Source organism: Caretta caretta, chromosome 11 (genome assembly GCF_965140235.1).
Source record: "Caretta caretta isolate rCarCar2 chromosome 11, rCarCar1.hap1, whole genome shotgun sequence".
Classification (NCBI taxonomy): Eukaryota; Metazoa; Chordata; order Testudines; family Cheloniidae; genus Caretta; species Caretta caretta.
The window spans coordinates 24,589,878-24,608,919 of NC_134216.1; positions in this window are offsets into that span (position 1 = coordinate 24,589,878).

A 19,042-nucleotide genomic window follows, 5' to 3' on the forward strand; every position below is an offset into this window, starting at 1 on the left:
TCTATTTGTAGTTAATAAACTTGTTTTATTGTTTCAGCTAATCCAGTGTGTTTAAGTTACATGTCTGGGTAACTCCATTTGAGATAGTAAAATGGCATATTATTCCCTTAAAGGCATAATGGACTTAATATATTTGTAATGCCCAGAAGAGGGCTGGGCAGTACAGGACATATAATTCTGGGGGGAAACCTGGGAGTGGGCATGTGTTGGGGTCACCCTGCGGTACAACGAAGGCTGGTGAGAACTAGGGTGTTATTTGTGTGTGAATACACACGCATAGTGTGGCTTGCATGCTGGAAGGCCCTTTGTGAGCAGTCCAGGTGAAAGTTACCTCAGAAGGCATTATAAGGTACCCAGAGTTGCAGGACAGGGGTGACACAACACCCTGCTGGTCTGAATTGTACCCCAATACATGATAATCAGTTGCTGGTAGGCCTGAGCCTATGCAGGCAAATACTTTTCCTCTAGCAAGGAGATATGTCATCTGGGGAGGACAGCCAGGTCCTCAGAACTTTTTACACCTCATTTATAAAAGTACATTTTCCAAAATAGTCACTGATTTATTTATTTATTTATTTTGAGCGCCTCCATTTTTGGAAACCTGACTTGAGACAAGTACCCCAAAATGGAGTACCCAATATCATTGGCCACTTTTGAAAATTTTGGCCCTAACGTGCTCCCCGCCCCACCCAGGTCTGCTGATGGATTCTGACAAGTATTTGGAGGTTGAGACTTGTCACGTTCCCAGCCAGATTGGCCATGACCCATTAAAGGCATAGATCATTGTTTGCTGTACTAGCCAGTCCTTCTTGTGTTCAGTGAGTGCTAGCCAACAGCTTCTGATTGGGCCCTTTGTAGGTACAGAATCTGGGGAAGAGGCTTCCTTGACCTTCTTCCCCTCTCTTGCATGACATCAATCTAGCCCTTAATGTTGCCTGTTAAATTGACTCTTTTGTTGGGAACTGAGAAATGTCCTTACTGTCAATTGTTTATCTTGTCTCTATTAAGGCAGTGTAACTTCTGGAAGTGGCTGTTTCCACTTGTTATCTTGAGTCATCTCTTGCTTGTTTACAGAATGTTAAGTTTTCTTGGTCAGGTTTAAGTACCCTCTAACCCTTAACAAGTAGACCAAGTCATCAGTAAACAACTCTGAAAAAAACAAACAAACAAAAAACCGTCAGCAACTCGCACAGTACAATATTGGATTAGTTTATGCTGCATGAAGTCAGATAAAACACATAACTAAAAGGTAAATTCACAGCATTTGTTAAGTTGGGGCTTGTTCTGTGTGACTTTGATTTCTGAAACGTTCATCTCTTGCTTAGCAATACATGCTACATGAAAGTCTTCTGTCAGAGATTGTTTTAAAGCGTTTGCCAGGACAAATTATGATAATAGGAGATAAAATGTCTTTTGGAATCCATTCCCCATTAAATGCCATGTGCAATATACAGTATGTTATTGAGTTCTTGTAGAGGAAACTAACCTCGGCTTACTTCTCTAAAGGGTCAATCATAAAGAAAGACAGAACAGCCCTGGGTTTCCTTATTTTAAAAGTACTCTACTTACTTGACCAAATTAATCCAATGAAACCAACAACATTACACAAGGGATGAATTTCTCACTCTCTCAGCAAAACTTATTAATGTATTTAGGTACATTAATAGCCATGCAACTTTTCTAATACAATTAGTGGAATTATGGTAAGTATTTAAACATCTATTCCGTCAATATACATATATGGCAAATAGGATTCACATTTGTGGATCAAGGGGAGATGAAATCCTGTATTAAGAAAACCGAGATGTATACATAGGCCCGTGCCACTTCCAGCAGCTCCCATTGGCCGGGAGCAGCGAACTGCAGCCACTGGGAGCCGCGATCAGCCGAACCTGCAGACACGGCAGGTAAAGAAACCGGCCCGGCCCGCCAGGGGCTTTCCCTGCACAAGCGGCAGAACAAGTTTGGGAACCACTGACATAGGCTATGCTATGCTGTGCGTCTCTATTTCTCCAGGTCTAGAAAGTGGGGCATGTGTAGTCTGGCCTATGGTGAATAATATCCTCTAACTGGATACAATCCAAGTGGCTGGACTCCTCTGCTGGAAAGTGTGGGAGGAGGAAAGATTCCTGATGCAAAGCAGAGTTTGAGGAAGCCTTGTGTGCTCCCCTATACTTGCGGGGAGGGCAGTTGGCTGGTGCCCCGCTTCTGTTTCTGTTTCTCCCCTGTCCAGCCCTTTACCCCTCCCCCTCAAAAGATCCTGAAATGCTAGGGGCAAGAGATTGCCCTGAGGTCTCCAAATCCTGTCTGTGTCTCTTTTACAGACGTTGGTTCCAGTAAGTCAGTGTCCTCTGCAGCCACAGAAGTTGAGCAGGCTGCGACCCAGGGCCACCATACATGCATACACTGCGTGTTTCTGTAGTAAAAATTCAGATTCCAGTATTCTGCTTGTTATACCACTGTCACACTCTGGCCTCCACCAGCTTTAGTTACACCTCTCAAGATGGCCAAATAATTTGATTCTAAATGTCAAACTCTTTTTTTAAAATGGGCCAGAGTTTCAAAACCATGGACTTTGTGTATGCAACTACAACTCTGTATACCCAAACACCTGCCCACACGCTTTTCTAGTGTGAACACATACACATACATAGGCGAGAGGTTCTACACTTTTGGATGCAAGGTGTAGAATTTACATGCAGAAAAACCCTTTGAACAAACAAATTGTGCATTTATGCAAATTCCGTCAATTGCTCATCCAGGGATTAGGGTTTGAAAAGCATGTGCAGGCTGAAGTTCCCTTGAAATATGAACCACTTTGAATATGTCTTAAGTAAATATTTTTAAAAGGAAATAATTTCGGTGCAGCTCTAAATGTGTGTGTGTAGGATGCTAAAGTACTTAGCTTCCAGCATACAGTACTTCAGCTGCAGCAAATCTCCATAGCCCTAATGGGTGCAGTTCAAATCCTAGAGATACTTAATGCTCCTGAATTGCTGTCTAAGGTGATGAGAGAACTCAGGCTATTCAGAGTCCAGATCTTCCTTAGGAGCCAGAGGTAGTAAAGATGAACACACAGGCCTTGCTGCTGCTTCTCTTCACCTGCTCTCCCTTTGTATTTGTGACTGTGTTTTTCTTATTACCTTTAGTGGAGAAGGAGGAGCTAGCAGAGCATAATGTCGTGGCCTCTATCAGTTTATGTAGAGAGAGTGGAATATGAGAATTCATTGAACTGAAACCTCCAAGTAAACATAAGGGGGTTCATTCACTTTCAATGCCTTGCAAACCAAGTGTATCAGAAATGAGGATTTTGCCCCTTAAATAGTGCATGCTGCATATTAAAGAAAACTGAACCTAGCTTGCAAAACTCAAAACAACTCCTAATAAATGTTTGTGAAGACCATTCTCCAGTTAATAATAATTCCTACCATTAGATCTGTGATATATACTATAACTCCTCAGAAATTGGGTTCTGCAGTATCGCCACATGATCCTTGAAGCAAAGTTCATTTTACAAACTTGAAATAACATACTGGAAAGACAACACAGAAAATGTAAAATCAGCAGAACAAACCACAGAAACAGCAATAATCACACAGAAAATATCAGTGGTATTTTTTATGATGTAGGGTTACTCTTTGCAATGACGGATGATCAAGACCTGGCTACAAAAAAATAAATAAAATACCTCCTGTTACTAACAGTAGATTTTTCTAATTTAGTTATTACTTTGCTTATCTGTTCATTGAGATAATTATCTGACACCTTCCAGCAGCAGATTGTTCACACAGATTTTTCTTGGTTAAGATCAATTTGTTACTCACCATCTGTCCAGCTAAAGGTGGTTTACAGGTCAACAAGCTGGTGAGCTCTGGAAGATCTCACAATGATCTGAATAGTAGTCTTCCTGAATTGTTAATTTCATCTTAATCTTATGTAAAGTACATGAACGCATAGGCCTGAAAACACAGGCTCTCAGCAAATATGCACTGTGGAAAATTAGCTTTAGAAAAGGTGCGCAAGGATGATCTTTGAGTAAGTAATTTGTTTTCCTTTGTTGTGACCTTGTATAATCTATTTCATATGAGGTTTCCAAAAACCACTCTAGCACTCCATTAAATTGTAACCTGCTATATTATATGAAGAGCCTCAACAGCATGGAGAGAAAAGGGTTTCCATCAGAAGTTATACTTGGCTAAATACCATTATCCTAGTGCCCAGGAGAATGGGGATAGTCTTTTCTCCTTATAGCTAAAGAGAACTAGAAATGTCACTGTCACTGTTTCAGGTGGTGGATATAGTGAGCTCAGTTGCTTCAGTGTTTGTCTTGCAAATGTCAGTGCATGAGAGTGTTGTCCTTCCAGTGGGATCCCCAACAGAGTGCTTTAAGTTTTGCTGGGCTCTGGGTCCTGCCAACCAAGACTCTAATCAACAGATCAGTAGAGTCTACGCATAATTTTCCACCTCTTGGAAAGATCTTGGGGGAAGCCTCAAATTCTTTGGGAATTTCCCTATAGGCCAATCTGAGGTTGTTATTACATAATTGCTGCCATTATCACTGCAAGTGTGTGCCAGTGGATGACATTATTTGGGACTTTATCCCCTGGATTGTTGCTTCAAATCATCTTTGACTTCTGTGTTGGAAGTGAGCTACATGGGTTTTCTTCTGAAGCACAAATCCTGTTTGTAAGATTCCAGAAGTCAGAAAAAGCAGTGTATCAAGCTGAGGGTTAAAAAGATCCAATATAGTACCAATTTTAACAAAATACTAGAAGATAATCATTAATTCCCTCACATTACAAGGAATCCCCTTGGGCAGAACTAGTTAAGGCAGCTGTGGGAGTTCAGAACTAAAGAGCATAAGCAGCATATGAGGATATTCTACATTTTACCAGGATAGTGTGACCAGATGCCCCATTTTTAAAGGGACAGTCCTGTATTTAAGCCCTCCTGCAGGTGTCCAGACTTTTTCTTTAAAAAGCAGTTCCCATCCCTTCCCTCTTGCACAATGCTGAAAGGATGATGCTGGCCACATTCTGGTGTTAACCCTGGCAGAAATCTGGCGGGGTGATGTGATCCTGTATGCCCCCTGAACACGTGTTGACTCGGGAAGACATGGTGCCAGGTACCAGGAGAAGCAGGTCTGTCCCGGGGGCCCAGCCAGGCATGGAGGGTGGAGAGTGCCGGACAAGGAGGGTCGGGTCAGTCGTTCCCTCCTCCCCCAACTTCCCGTTTGAGAGAGGTGCATGGGAGTGTGTGTGTGTCACCTCTCCCCATGTGTGTGTGGGGGGCAGGGTTGTGTGTGTCACCCCTCCCCATGTGAACCCTAAAGTCTTAAAGATAAGAAGGTAAATAAAAAGAATCCAACTACGCAGTATTTCTTTTTAATAGGGGTTCAGTCAACCTGATGTTAATTTGAATGTTTGTACTGCATAGTTCTGATTGATTGCCATTGAACTTGCTTGAATATGAGTAATTTTACCAGGTGTCCCATACTCAGCATAGGGAAATATGGTCACCCTATACCAGGGGACACTTTAGGCCCCAAGGCAGCCCAGAATGAAGGTACCACAAAAGTGATGTGAAGCCACATTTTTTTTCACTTTTCTGGGCTCCATCTTCTCTGCTGTTTCTCTCAGGAGACATAGCACGGAATCTAGCCCCTAATCTGAGTTTCAAGTTGGTCATACAACACAAAACAGGAAAGTTTCACTTTGAGGTTTTATTGTGAAAATTTCACACAGACTACAAAGGCAATGCCTGTGAGGGGCAAGAAGGGTCACATACCCCTCTACAGACACCTTGGGGGGCACATTCAGCAGGGAACTGCAGTGGTAAAAGGAGCAGAATGTGGGACCACCGCTCCCAGGAGCCAGAGCCCTGTACCAGCAGCTCCTCTGGCCCGGATCTACCAGTACCACCTCCAGCCCTGTCCTCCAGTGGGGCTGTACAGATCAATCCTGAAGCACTTGCATGAGAGGAAAGTGATCAGGAACAGTCAGCATGGATTCACCAAGGGAAGGTCATGTCTGACTAATCTAATCGCCTTCTATGATGAGATTACTGGTTCTGTGGATGAAGGGAAAGCAGTGGATGTATTGTTTCTTGACTTTAGCAAAGCTTTTGACACAGTCTCCCACAGTATTCTTGTCAGCAAGTTAAGGAAGTATGGGCTGGATGAATGCACTACAAGGTGGGTAGAAAGCTGGCTAGATTGTCGGGCTCAACAGGTAGTTATCAATGGCTCCATGTCTAGTTGGCAGCCGGTATCAAGTGGAGTGCCCCAAGGGTCGGTCCTGGGGCCGGTTTTGTTCAATATCTTCATAAATGATCTGGAGGATGGTGTGGATTGCACTCTCAGCAAATTTGCGGATGATACTAAACTGGGAGGAGTGGTAGATACGCTGGAGGGGAGGGATAGGATACAGAAGGACCTAGACAAATTGGAGGATTGGGCCAAAAGAAATCTGATGAGGTTCAATAAGGATAAGTGCAGGGTCCTGCACTTAGGACGGAAGAACCCAATGCACAGCTACAGACTAGGGACCGAATGGCTAGGCAGCAGTTCTGCGGAAAAGGACCTAGGGGTGACAGTGGACGAGAAGCTGGATATGAGTCAGCAGTGTGCCCTTGTTGCCAAGAAGGCCAATGGCATTTTGGGATGTATAAGTAGGGGCATAGCGAGCAGATCGAGGGACGTGATCGTTCCCCTCTATTCGACATTGGTGAGGCCTCATCTGGAGTACTGTGTCCAGTTTTGGGCCCCACACTTCAAGAAGGATGTGGATAAATTGGAGAGAGTCCAGCGAAGGGGAACAAAAATGATTAGGGGTCTGGAACACATGAGTTATGAGGAGAGGCTGAGGGAGCTGGGATTGTTTAGCCTGCAGAAGAGAAGAATGAGGGGGGATTTGATAGCTGCTTTCAACTACCTGAAAGGGGGTTCCAAAGAGGATGGCTCTAGACTGTTCTCAATGGTATCAGATGACAGAACGAGGAGTAATGGTCTCAAGCTGCAGTGGGGGAGGTTTAGATTGGATATTAGGAAAAACTTTTTCACTAAGAGGGTGGTGAAACACTGGAATGCGTTACCTAGGGAGGTGGTAGAATCTCCTTCCTTAGAGGTTTTTAAGGTCAGGCTTGACAAAGCCCTGGCTGGGATGATTTAACTGGGAATTGGTCCTGCTTCGAGCAGGGGGTTGGACTAGATGACCTTCTGGGGTCCCTTCCAACCCTTATATTCTATGATTCTATGATTCTATGACCCCAGGAGATGCAGCTGCATGGAAGGGCTGGGGGCAGTACAGCCACGCCAGAGGAGCTGCCGGTGTGGGGCCACCCTCCTTTCACCTGAAATCCGTATCTGGTGCAGAACCCCTTTCCCCCCCCCCCCAAGAAACGTAGACTGGGGAGGGGACAGGGAGAGCGCGGGGGCCCAGGCAGAGGTCATGTGCTCCCCTTTAGCTGATTCCACCCTTTGTGTCCCTCCCATGAGTTGCCCAAACATAAAAGAGTCCTATTTAAGTCCACATGAAGGCATGCAACTGAATATTGACAAAATAAATAAGTGCTCATATACAAATGCTAGAAGTCTAAATACTAAAATGGGTGAAGTAGAGTGTCTGGAATTAAATGAAGATATTGATACAATAGCATCATGGAAAACTGGGAGAATGAGGATAATCAATGGGACACAGTAATATCATGGTACAAAATATATAGGAATGACAGAGTAGGGGGAGGACTGACACTATATGTGAACGAAAAGGGAGTGAACAGTGAAGTGGGGAATTTGCAGACAATACAAAATTACTCAAGATAATTAAGTCCAAAGCTGACTGTGAAGAGTTACAAAGGGATCTCACAAAACGGGGTGACTGGGCAACGAAATGTGAGATGAAATTCAGTGTTGATAAGTACAAAATAATGCACACTGGAAAAAATAATCCCAAGTATACTACAAAATCATGGGGTATTAATTATCTGTTACTACTAGAGAAAATGATCTTGGAGTCATTGTGGATAGTTCTCTGAAAACATCTGCTCATTGCGCAGCAGCAGTCAAAAAAGCTAACAATGTTAGGAACTATTAGGAAAGGGATGAATAATAAAACAGAAAATATCTTAATACCACTATTTAAATCCATGGCACACCCACACCTGGAATACTGTATGCAGTTCTGATCACCCCATCTCAAAAGAGATATATTAGAATTGTAAAAGGTATGGAGAAGGGCAACAAAAATGTTTAGGGATATGGAACAGGTTCTATATAAGGAGAGATTAAAAAGACTCTGCCTGCTCATTTTAGAAAAGGGGTGCATGAGATATAAATGTATTAAAACATGAATGGTACAGAGAAGGTGAATAGAGAAGTGTTACTTACCATTTCATGTAAAACAAGAAAAATGAACTTAATAGGAAGCAGGTTTAAAACAAACAAAAGCTAGTACTTTGTCACACAATGCATAGTCAACCTATGGATCTGATTGCCATGGGATGTTGTGTAGGCCAAAACTATAAGTAGTTTTTTTAAAAAAAAAAACCCTCCGGATAAATTTATGGAGGATAGGTTCGTCAATGACTATTAGCTAAGATGCAGGGATGCAACCCCATGCTCTGCCAGAAGCTGGGATGGATGGATGGAAGGATGAATCACTTGAAATTGCGCAGGTCTGTTTATTCCCTTTGAAGCATCTGGAGCTGGCCTCTGTCAGAAGACAGGATACTGGGCTAGATGGACCATTGGCCTGACTCAGTATGGACATTCTTATGTTCTTAAAATAAACACAGGGTTCAGGGAACTATTGTATTATAAAAGCCTATTTACACTCCTGCCTTGGATTAGATTGGGGAGTGGGGCAGGAAATACCATGCTATTTCACTCCAGCTATGTCTACAAATTCAGACTGCACCCAGATCCCAACACCAAAATAGTAACCATTAGAGATGGTCGAAGAAAATGTTGATGGAGAAGGTTTTCATCAGAAAATGCCATTTGGTCAAAATTGATGTGTTTTGTGGGAAAATGCTTATTTTAATTAATTTTTTAATAGAAAAATTTGAAATGATTAGAAAGCAGCATGGAATGTTTAGACTTTCTTGATTTATTATTGCATATTTGTCATGTTTGCGATCAGTGAGGGGTTGTGTCACTACATGTCCTGTAAACCTGAGTGCCTCAAAATGCTCTGCTGCTGTAGCTCTCGTCTGGATTCGTCCAGCCACCATACATGCATACCCTGAGTGTCTCTGTAGTAAGTAGCTCTGTCTTAAAATTCAGAATCCAGTATTCTGCTCCTTACACCACTGTCACACTCTGGCCTCCACCAACTTTAGTTACACTGCTCAATATGACCCCAATGCCCCCCAGTCCTGAATTTTCCAAAAATAATGGGCTCTGCAGTGTCCAGCCATCTCCTGGACCATTCAGAGAGATACTAAGGTTCGTAAATTCCTTTAAAGGTACAATACCCAGCAACTTGCCACATTAATTGGAGTTAATGTTCACTTGCAAATCAAACACAGCACTGGGTTTGTTTAGATTAAAATCAAAACACATTAATTAACAAAATGAGATAGGATTTTAAATGAGGTTAAGTATAAAGGATAGAATCAGAAATGGTTACAGGCAAATAAAAGTGAAAAATGTTTTCTAGAGGCTAAGGTTTAACAAAACAAGCTAACAGCCTTTGTTCAACCTAAGTTTCCTTACCAACCTACCTTCCAACAAGATGGCTGACCATCCCTCTGGTCAGCTTTTCCCACAAAGACCAAAGAGCTTGATTCCTTTATTTTCTTAGGGGAAAGATCACTTGGGGTTCTTTTCCCTTCTCTTTTATAGTATGGTGAACCGCAGAAATTGATTTTTCCTGAAAGTAAACCCCCAAAGTAAAGTAAAGTTGTGTTGAGTGATTGGCTCCACCCCTTGTTGGCTTGATGTTCCTATTTCTGTTCCATGTAAATTGCATTCCCATTGTCTGTTAATGTACCTCAAAAATACTTTCCAGGTGGCAGAACCACATTCCTTTCTCTAGAGTGGGGTAACTTTAGTCGTGCCTGCCAGACACCCTTTAAGAACACAATTTCCAATATGTCTGTAATTTTGAATATGTCCTCCCAACATAGATCACAGAATTTTATTAATGATTAGTGAGCTCTTAGCTTTCTATTGGTATTTTACATGACACCGGTTAGGTACAGGTTATGACATCTGTGAGTTGGAGTACATTCCACTGGTTAAACCAGATGAAACTCATCACCAGATACCAATGATCCCCTTGCTCTCTTGCAGTGTGGTGTTGCTAGGGTCACAATGGTATCAATATTATATTTTCTATTTTCCATTATATTTCAACATTATCAAAAGTAAACATTTTGACATTATCAAAATGAAATGGTTTGATAAGGTAATTTTGATGTTTCTGACAAAATTTTTCAGAATTTCCATTCCACAAAAAATTCAGAACATAGACTTTTCACCCCAAAACCAAATTTAGAGATGTTGGAATTTCCAACCATTTCCTTTTTTTCTGATCAGCTCTAGTAAATTTTGATTCTATTTAAACTACCATCAGTAGGCTTCAGAATCAGCACTGAAATGAATGAGTAGTTTATGTCACACTAGGAATTACTGTGTCAGACAATCACTTAGGAAGATGCTATTGGTTATTGCGTTGTTTGTGGAGTTCTCTCAGGTATGATCAATTTGTTTTTCAAACAAATTTTGACATCGTTATGTCATCCCTGTTTACAACTTCCTTCTCTGAAGGTGTTATTCTCTACCTATTGACCATCAAGTTGCTGTTCTGAGTAGATCTGTGCTTCACTGGCATTTCCAAATAAATAATAAATAATAATTAATAATAATTAATAAATAATAATAAAATATATTTCTGGTAGACCCAAAACCTACATTTTACAAAATTTTCCCTAAATCAAAAAGTAGAAAGAAAGAAAGTGTTGGTCAAAGTATTTTCTTCAACTGGAATCAAAATGTATCTTACTGATTTTGAGTTTCTTTTTAATGTTTTTTAAATTAAAAATAATTGAATGACATTTAAAAACAATCATTTCAAATCAAAACATCAAAATGTTTGCCTTCAAAAAGGTTGAATGAAAACATTTCAGTTTTTTCAGGTTGTTTTGACTAAAAGCAATTTGAAGAATTCAACACAAATTTGCTAAATGTTTTAATCACCCTGAATCTGAATCTTTCTCTTTAAAAAGTTTTGGTTGAAATATTTGTCCCAGATCTAATACTAAATCTTATTCCATTTAGTTTGTCAGCTAACTGGTAGCCTCCCAGGACAGAGGGAGCTGAATACAATCTTAAGCAGCCACTGCAGAAGGCTTGCTACTGAAACCAAGTTTATTTAAATGTTCTCAGGCTGCCAGAGGAACAGATAAGTTATTGTGAAATTGAGTTGTAAATGATATCACTGAATTACACAAGAGATATTTTTTCTATAAGAAACTATGTGATAACAGTTGTGTTATGAGACATTCTTAATAACTGTGGATCATTTGCAGATAATGGCACTGAAGGGCCCTATTACAGTCTTTTGTGTTCAATGCATACTTACTTTGGAACCTTTCTGATTGCAGTGGAAATGTACGAGACACTCCTATTACCCACAGATCATTGGCATGATAGACAGTAACAGCTCCTTCTGAGACATTAAGGTTTATTGTGACAATGAGTACGAAGGGATGCTTCAATCCAAGGATCCATGTAGATGCTGAAATCTTGAATACTAAAATCCTTATGACATTTTTATTGAAAATAGACTTATTGCATATATTATATACAATAGCCATTTTTAGAAGTTTAATATCTCAGACATTTTAAAATAAAAAATAAATTGTCTCCCGAGCACAGTTCTGTATGTAACTCAGGTGAGAAAACTACATTTTTGGCTCCTTTTAACTTCAAATAATATCTAATTCAAATTTTTTACAGTCATATGTGGTGCCAGGCTGAGATATTATGTGGAATGTTTTAAAGTTTAGTATAAATTTTTAAAAACATGAAATAGATTGAAAAGAGATTAATGGAAATATTGACACGGAGTCCCTTAACTCCTGTCTACAGTAATGGTACTAATTTAAAGCGTCACTGCAAAACTTTCTGCAGTTAAATTATTTCTGAACCAATAGACCTCTGTACTATTTAAAATAATGATAGATTTGTCAAATTGGATATTTCTGATTTGGTATAATCCAGTTCTTTTAAAGTCAGGAACTTTTCAACTCATAAATGTGTAATGATTGTTACCCATCATCTGTCTGAAGAATCTATTGATATTTTACAGAATGTTTAATGTGCCTTGACATCTAATCTACACTACATTGTGAAGTCAGTGGGAACTGTGGGTTCTCCGTACCTGTGAAAAAGCAGACAACTTTATAAGATTTAAGGATAAAATTCTGCAACTGAGTTCAGTGGGGCCAAGATTTCACCCCAAGTCCCTAACATTAAGCACCCAAGGTTGACAGTTTTTGGCCCAAAGGACTAGAGTCAAAAGTCTGCCACAGATTCTTTTTGCTCATTTGCCATAACTTTCTCCAATTCCAGCATATCAACTTAATTTTATGTCTCTTTCCAATCTGAGATGCGCTGCAGGGATCTCTTCCCCACACAACAGGCAATACGAGGTGAGAAGAAGAGCATGCTGCCAGCACAGGTATAGGCCTGTATAATGGAGCTGTGACACTCTGAACGTGTCTTGTCATTTTAACAACTTTTCAAGTGTGGAGTGAAAGACTTAATGCAGATGGCATACTGAATTGGGAGAATGAAGCATTAAGCATGCACAGAAGGGATTAGGGAGGAAGACTTTGGGGGTTATTTAATTTTGGCTTGGTTGTTATCTATCAGTTTTGTCTGGAAAAAAAAATATTAAAGCTCCTTGCAAGACTAGAGAAACTAGGGAAGATTATTACCTGCCTAAGAGTATGCTAAACCCTGTAAAACTTGAGAACATTTATTCTTTATTACATGATATCATGTTCTAGAAAATATCTTTCCTTCCAGGTCCTCTGTCTTCATTTTTATAGACTTGTCAATTCTGAGAATCATCTAATCATGGTGAGAATGTAAGGTATGTATATGCATTGTGCGGCATGCTAATAATTCATGAGCGCTTGGTTTCAAGGATCTTCTCTCTCAAGCTCTGCAGTTCAAAAAGCAGTGCCTTAGCATAAAAAGATGTTAAGCCTCATATTTAACACCTAATGAAATAATTAAAGAGAGATCAGGCATGATTGCAAATGATAATTTATCAGATCTCATACACGGCATAAGTAAGGTGAACAAAGGATAAGGACTTTAAAAACAGTGAGGTCTTGTTAATTGAGGTAGGAAATATACCAGTGTAGAGATTTAAAAGGCCTGCAGTGTTTCTTTTGAGATTCATCAAGTAAAAATTCAGTATTTCAAGGGATGAGATAGCCAACAGGGATAGCCAACAGAGGGCCTAATCCTGCAGCCCTCACTCGAGGTCAACGGGAGTTTTGCCAGAGCAAAGATAGAAGAATCTAGCAAAAATCTTAATGCACTGTAGACATTTCTTCTGTTTAAGAACCCCCTGAGGCACAGTTAGTGACATAAACAAAAGCAAAAAACATTCACAAAGAACGTACCATATTTGTGGTGTTAGTTACCTACAGGAACTTCATGAAGAATACATATGAGGATAAGAAATAGTCACTCTTTATTCCTGTCAGTAGGTCTTGCCTTTGACTCTACTGATCAATATCAGCCCTGCATTGGTTACTCTGGGAATGAGGCTTTCCTTCACTCAATAAACCCCAAGTTCCTTTTTTACAAAGGTGAGCAAAATACTTTTAAAAGAAGGTTTTATCTGTTTTATGCCTTGAGGGACTTTACATCCTTCACTGTAAAGGTACTTGGACACTTTGAAATGCAGAATATTATGATCTAGCTTTGGGCAAGTAAAGACCTAAAACGACTTGTTTACCTTCAAAATCAATGTCAAATTCATGTAGAAATCTATACACCGTGTGAGTGTGTGTGTGTCTGTATATATATATATATATAAACACACATATACAACTAAAATGCTGAGTTCAAAAATATATAATATGTTGCACTCACTTCCCAGGAAAAAAATAATTAATTAACCCTTACAATAATCTGAGCATTGCTGATTGTAACATTGGAAAAAGGAATAACCCACTTTCAGGTTCTGGTTATGATAAAATTTATGCTGATTTTAATTTTTCACTCCTAGCTGAAAAAATATAAACTTTAACAACACTCTCCAAGTTTTTCCTTTTTAAAAAATATTTGTATATAATTTAGTTTTATACATACTAATTTTCTTTTTTGTATATAGTATATAACCTATGTCTGGGACATAGTGTAGTGCTGAGCACAGTTGTTTACTAAGGCTTGGTCTACACTACATGCTTACTTCGATATAACTACTTTGCTCAGGGGTGTAAAAAAATCCCCACCCCTGAGCAAAGTAGTTGTACCAACCTTAACCCTCCCCATGTAGACAGCTCTGTCTTCTCCCACTGACATAGCTCTCACTTCTCACAGAGGTGGAGTTATTAAGCTGGCAGGTCAGCTCTCTCCTTTCGGCTTACAGCGTTTTCATCAGACATGTTACAGCAGCATAGCTTCATCGGTGCAGCTGTGCCAATGTAAATTTGTAGTGTAGAGGTTCCCGTATTGAAATGCAGTGTTAAACAGAAACTGTGACTGTGCTTTTGTGTCTGTGACTGAGGGAATGCAAGTTTGGTGGAGTAGCCTCTGCATGGATTTTTCAGAGGAAGCAAAATAGGGGTAGCAAACTTCCCATCAACATTCCTGCTACCAGCTATGGCCAATCTGGTGGATACCTATGCCAAGGATCTGAGAGGATATGCCCTGGTATATATTAAGAGTGAGCTAACTACTCTAATTCCCCCCTCACACACTTTTTGCTAATTTCTCCACTTCTTGGTTGGTATTTCTACTTCCGGTAGGAGATAGAAATACCAAGAGAGGCAATTCTGATGATATTCCCAACTTGGAAGCAACCAGAAAAAGCTGGAAACATTATGAGTAAACTTAGGCAACCTCCAGCACAATTTATGGCACACAAGGGATGTGCAGAGTACATAAGAGGAAAATTAATGAAGAGTATCTTACTGAAGCACATCCTGGGAGAAGTGAGGTGATGCCGGCGAGGTGAGAGAAGCACTCTGAAGAACTGATGCCTCTGATCATCCCCCACTTAGAGCATCTGCCTTCAGAATATTAACACAGTCCACTTTTACTTGAACTCCTCTCTGCTTCGGAATAGCCACAGCTGCAGAAAACTCCCATTTTCATCTATTTCTGGCAAGAAGATAATGCCCCATGTTGAATCTGGATTTAGGAACAGTAGGCACTTGTGAGTATATGGAGCTTCTAACTTTCCTAAAGATACACTTGGTTCAGAACACACAGCCCTTTTGCTCAGCAACATGAGGACAAGAGCCCTTTGCCCCTCTGGGCCACTCTCTTTGCTGGCTACTTGTTGGAAAAAAACGGTCAAATTCAAGTTTTCAGGCCTCATAATCAAAATCTACATAGAATCAGCCAAGGTTGCCAGAGACTCCCAGTTTATGTTATGACCTCCCATGACAGCTACAGTCTATAGAAACTCCTAAATGAAGTTCCAGGTGTAAAGTCTATAGATCTGTGTTAGTGGCTGGACCAAAAATCTGGAACTCACTTCCAGATACATCAGAATGACTATACACCTCAGCTGCTTCAAAACAACTGGAAACGTCCATTCCTTTGAATTAACCTCCCCACAACAACACCACAAACAAACGGAAAAAGTCAAATCCCTACTGACTGAGGGAAATAGATCTTTACTTCTCTTGGAAATGTTGGGGGACATTCATGATGAGTGCCAAATAAGAACCTAGCTATCAAAGATAGACAGATTAGAGCAAGACTATGAAGTCATTAAAAGATTCTAAGTAATTTCTCTGGGAAAAACAAAACAATCCCCCATAAACATTCCAAAGTAATTCAAAATTAATGTTGTAAGAGTTATGCAAACCCACTTTGAGAACAAGTTCACTTTTTCCCCCTTTGCCAAACTAATGGGACTAGAGAGCGTGCTTAATCAAAGTCAGAATTGGCCCGCTGATTCCCAAGAAACAATCTAAAAGTGCTTTCGGGGCTCTCTCGCTTATTTTTTCTTCCTGTTGCTCTTGGTTTCTCTAATGATAGAAGAAACACTTAAAAAGGCTCAATTCGTGGTAATTTTCTTCTCTGCTCAACTGAAATCTCAGACTAAACACTTTTAAGGTGGGGGAGGGAGGAAATCACATTTACAATGACATTGTGCCACAAGAATCTTCTGAAAAAACAACCTTGGATGTTTCAGCAGCCCCACTAGATATTGCATTTAGAGCAGTCTAGTGTTCCAGTATCGCAGCAACTAAGTGGGGGATAATTTATAACTCATTCTCCATTCCAAGCCTAACTGTTAGCTTGCAAACTTGTGTGTTTCTTTATCAAGCTTTGTTGAATGCAAATTAGGTAAGCCCAGTTCAGAGAAGCAGATGGATGGGTCAGAATTAAATGAAGAAACTTGTAGCTCAGAATTTAGGAGAGAATATTGAGGGCCTGATTCTCTTCTCATTTGCATCATTGATCAAGAGTAACTCTACCGAAGTGATGCAGTTACCCTTCTGTATAGGTCCCTGCTTCAAAGCTCACCAAGAAATTTGTTCAAAGAGTAGTAGGTGGACTATACAAATAAACAAAATCTTATATAAAAATTACAATTCTTTCTCACACATTTGTGTCGCACATTTTTTTCCAGTAAAAGCTATTCACTAACAGAACTTGCAGCATACAATACTAATTAATAGTCACCAACTAGTTACACATGGCCACTACAAAGAACTTACCAACTTGGAGCCCAGTTCGCTCACCTTTATATTAATTATAGATTCAGACTGATAGACTTTAAGGTCAGAAGGGACCATTGTGATCATCTAGTCTGACCTCCTGCACATTTCAGGCCACAGAAGCTCACCCATCCACTACTGTAATAAACCCCTAATCTCTGGCTGAGTTTCTGAAGTCCTTAAATCATGGTTTAAAGACTTAAAGTACAGAGAATTCACCATTTCCACTAGTTTAAACCTGCAAGTGATCAGTGCCCCATGCTGCAGACGAAGGCAAAAAACATCTTGTGAATCTGCCAGTCTGACCTGAGGGAAAATCCCTTCCCAACCCCAAATATGGTGATCAGCTAGACCCTGCACATGTGGGTAAGACCCACCAGGCAGATACCTGGGAAAGAATTCTCTGTAGTAACTCAGAGCCCTCCCAATCTAGTACCGTATTGCTCCATTAGTCAATGATTCAATGGGACTACTCAAGTAGTAAGGAATTACTGAAAGTGAGTACAGGCAGGAGAATCTAGCCCACAGCTAGGACAGAAAATAATTATTTTAAAAGCAAGTGTTCTTTGTGCCTCTTTGCAAAGTAGAACATTCTCTCCTATAGGAAGAGGCTTAATCTTTCAGTCCTTACTCAGACAAAGTTCCTATTGCAGTCAACGGAAGTTAAGCTTGAGTATTTTTGAAGCAAAATGTGTATGTAATTACTTTTAATTTGAGTATAAATTTTCCTTTTTGAAGTAAAATACTAAATCCTGGTTATACTGCAGAGGCATACGGCATTAAAAGTAGCCAAATACATATTTTTAAAAGTGGGCATAAAAATACCAATTAAGATAAAACATTATATCAGAGTACCTACAATAAACACAAATTAATAAACCAATCAGAAATGTGAGCACCTTCAAGAAAATTATAGCATGCATCATATAATCTCGCAGAGATAAGCAAGGAATGTCTGATGTGAATTTCTTTTAATGAACCAGTTAATTTCGGGCATCACTAGGGAAAGAATCTAAAAAGATGTCATGTAAAAACCCCATATAGCCATCCTAAGAAATGGGTGCTCTTCTCCTTACATGAAGAAATGAGGCTTTACATTTCCGTATTTGGCTCCAAAAGTTGCCATGGGAGGATGTCCATCCATCTTAGGAAAAATCATTTTCCAAGCTACAAGAGGAGATACCGCAAATAAATTAATCAGTAAAGAGAATTTTAGTCTAACTATACAGAGATTTGAGGGAACAATAAAAAAGTCTCCCGATTTCCTAATACCACTCTTCTATTCCTAATCATGTCACAACATTAAAATCTGATAACTCATGATCCTGCAGGGCTGAGTGAATTCTGTCTTTAGCAATGAGAAGCTAGGAATCTCCCATTTCTAGCCCTGCAGGGTCATGAAAGAATACTTTAAAGTCATTAGACATTTATGTATAGCAAACCTATCAGTGGTGCAGGATTGTATCTTGGCAGTCCTGGCCTTTAGGCTCGCACCTTCATTAAAATGGCTCATCGTGTTCTCATAAACTGAGAGTTTTCTAGGGATGTGTCTGGGCTGGTGACCAGAGTAGTGGAGACACTTCACTTCCAAGGCATCAGGAAGATGCTATATATCCAACCCTCCCTTTTCAAGGTGGCAAGACACAGAACATGTATCAAACAGTCTGCCACAGGAGATTCCTCTTCTTCCGTGTGGTAAAAAAACAAAAGACAGGTGGGAAATGATGATGAACAGTGTTGATCAATCTTGCATCCAGCAAGGCAGAACTTCAGTAACTCAACAGTCAAAGCAGTCATCAGGTGAAACAATCAGAGAAGAGGAATAGACAAGCTCCATTTACAGGTAATGCCAATGACTTTCTTTTGGGTGCAAACTTAGGTCCACCCACCTGGCATCATTTATAAGAGGTGATAACACATTTATTTTTATCAGATGTGTCTTTTCCTCCTGGTTTGTAGACAGTAGTGACTAGGAAGACTGAATAATTTCTTTACCTTTATTATATTTTTCACATGACATTCACTCAAGGGCATCTGAAACATTGATTGACCTGGTTAGTATGGCAGGTCAAAAGGATATTGTGATTATTTTCCATGTGAACTGTTTGTGGGTCTC